This window comes from Manis pentadactyla, chromosome 13 (assembly GCF_030020395.1).
Source record: "Manis pentadactyla isolate mManPen7 chromosome 13, mManPen7.hap1, whole genome shotgun sequence".
In the NCBI taxonomy this organism is placed as follows: Eukaryota; Metazoa; Chordata; class Mammalia; order Pholidota; family Manidae; genus Manis; species Manis pentadactyla.
Window position 1 is genome coordinate 78,732,799 of NC_080031.1, and position 2,858 is coordinate 78,735,656.

Below are 2,858 nucleotides of genomic sequence, written 5' to 3' on the forward strand. Positions count from 1 at the left end.
TGATGATAGCCTGATGGGTTTTCCTTTGTAGGTAACTTTTTTTTTCTCTCTGGCTGCTTGTAATACTTTGTCCTTGTCTTTGATCTTTGCCATTTTAATTATTATGTGTCTTGGTGTTGCCCTCCTTGGATCCCTTGTCATGGGAGTTCTGTGTACCTCTGTGGTCTGAGAGGCCATTTCTTCCCCTAGTTTGGGGAAATTTTCAGCAATTATTTCATCAAAGACATTTTCTATCCCCTTTTCTCTCTCTACTTCTTCTGGAATGCCTATGATTCTTATATTATTCCTTTTATATTGATCACTCAGCTCTCTTAAAATTCTTTCATTCCTGGAGATCCTTTTATCTCTCTCTGCATCAGCTTCTCTGCGTTCCTGTTCTCTGTTTTCTAGTCCATTAAAGGTCTCTTGCATCTCGTCCATTCTGTTTTGAAGTCCTTCCAGAGCTTGTTTTATTTCTGAATTCTCCTTCCTTAGTTCTTGCATATTTCTCTGCAAGTCCATCAGCATGGTTATGACTTTTGTTTTGAATTCTTTTTCAGGTAGACTGGCTAAATCTATCTCCCCAGATTCCTTCTCAGGGGAAGATGTAGCAGATGCCGAAGCTGTCTGGGTTAGTCTTGTCTGAATCATATTTTTTTGCCTTTTCATGTTGACAGGTGCTATTGACTGTCAGCTGGGAGGGCCAAAATTTTCACTTACTACTGGCCTTTCTTTACTGGGGCAACTGCGACCCCTAGTGGCTTGTGTTGGGTAATTGCGTGTAGAGTGGGTCTTTGTGTCTTGCCTGGCCGGAAGGGAGAAATTTCCCTTTCTGTGGGCGGAATTTGTCTCAGGCTGCTTCTCTGCTTTCGCAGCGCCCGGTGGGGTGATGGATGGGGGGGCTGCTTGACTGTTTGCCTCCATGAGGGGTCTCAGAGCTGTTGCCCAGGGGGTTAGTGCACCCGGTTTTCCGTGTAATTTCCAGCTGCTGTACTGTGACCTGGGTTGTTTCCGTCAAGCTGTTAAGTCCCTGTCCCTTTAAGACTTTCATAAAGCCCCCGCTTTTCTTTGTCACAGGGGCATCAGCTTCAGCACCCGCTCTGAGGTCTTACCCCCTGTTCTCCCAGTATCCATGGCCCCCTGGGCATATACTGTGTCTGCGCTCTGGCCCGGATGGCTGGGGCTGGGTGTTCGGCAGTCCTGGGCTCCGTCTCCCTCCCGCTCTGCCTATTGTTCTCCCGCCGGGAGCTGGGGGGAGGGGCGCTCGCGTCCCGCAGGGCCGGGGCTTGTATCTTACCCCTTTCACCAGTCGCTGGGTTCTCGCTGGTGTAGCTGCAGTCTGGCCACTGTCCTGCGTCTTCTGGTCTCTCTTTTAGGGCTAGTTGTGTTTGTTGTATTTTCAAAAGTATATATGTTTTTGGGAGGAGATTCCCACTGTCCTACTCACGCCGCCATGTTGGCTCCGCCCCATGTGTAAATTTTAATTTTTACTAATACTAGAAGTCTATGATCATCACTTAAAAAAAAATGATTACAAATGTATCCCATTCTTGCTCATCTATAATCCAGGCTTTGTTGGTTCCAGATAAGAGAGGATGAGCTATGGATGTGACAAACCAGACGACAGTGATGGAGTTCATTTTTTTTGGGTTTACTGGTATTTACTACCTGAGACTCATATTGTTAATGATGATCCTCACTGTTTATCTGCTGTCCCTCATGGCAAACACCCTCAACATATTCACTGTTTTGATGGAGCCCATACTCCAGATGCCCATGTACATTTTCTTAGGAAATCTGTCCTTCCTGGAGATCTGGTACACCACAGTCACAGTACCTAAACTGCTGGCCACCTGCCTGTCACAGGGTGTCCCCATCTCTGTGTCTGGCTGTATAGCCCAGTACTACTTCTTTTTCTCCATGGGAGCTACCGAGTGCATCCTCCTGGCAGTGATGGCCTATGACCGGTACCTGGCCATCTGCAACCCTCTAAGATACTCACTGCTCATGAGTACTCCAGTGTGCCTGCAGTTCTCCACTGGATCTTCGATTGGAAGCCTCATTGTCCCTCTTCTATCTACCATACTTATCTCTCATCTGAACTTCTGTGGCCCCCAGATGATCAACCATTTCTTTTGTGACTCAGACCCCATCTATAAATCTCTTGCTCAGATACATTCTTGGTGGAGGCCTTGAGCTACACATGTAGCTCTGTTGTGATTCTCAGTTCTTGTCTTCTCACCATGTCCTCCTATGGACACATTATGGTCACAGTAATCAGAATGTCTTCCCAGGAAGCTTGGAGAAAAGCTTTCTCCACCTGTGCCTCCCACCTCACTGTGGTCACCATCTACTATGGCACCATCATCTTTGCCTATGTCTGCCCTCCGGCCAAGTACAACTTCACTATTGGTAAAGTGGTCTCCATGTTCTACTGTGTGGTCACCCCATTGGTAAATCCTCTCATATACACTCTGAGAAACAAAGTTGTGAAGAAATCCTTCAGAAAGTTTCTAGCACAAAAGAGATTTCTCATGCAGGGGATTTGGGAGACCAACTAAAATAAGTAATTTAGAATGGATTCCCATACCACATTTGCATACAGTATGTATTGAAAAGTACATCAGGAAATTGATACCATCTATTACGGACACTTCTCTAACTTTTCATATTGATTCGTATCTTCTTGAAATAGTTATCCAATAATTAATGTATTTAAGAATGTTTTAGCTTAATGCCAAAGTTAAAAGTTTCCAGTCCATAAGCCATTCAGAATAGGTAAAAAGGCTGGTTTAGTGCCATATAATACTTCAGTTAAATGTTATATGTGCCTTAACAGTAACTATGGGTCAAAAATTGTCCCTGTTAAAGGGAGAAAT

At 45.0% G+C, this 2,858-nt stretch overlaps 1 pseudogene; it reads left to right on the forward strand.

The window, feature by feature from the left end:
* Window positions 1-1,581: 1,581 nt before the first annotated feature.
* On the forward strand, window positions 1,582-2,540 carry LOC118936082 (olfactory receptor 5F1-like; annotated as a pseudogene).
* The last annotated feature ends 318 nt before the right edge of the window (window positions 2,541-2,858 follow it).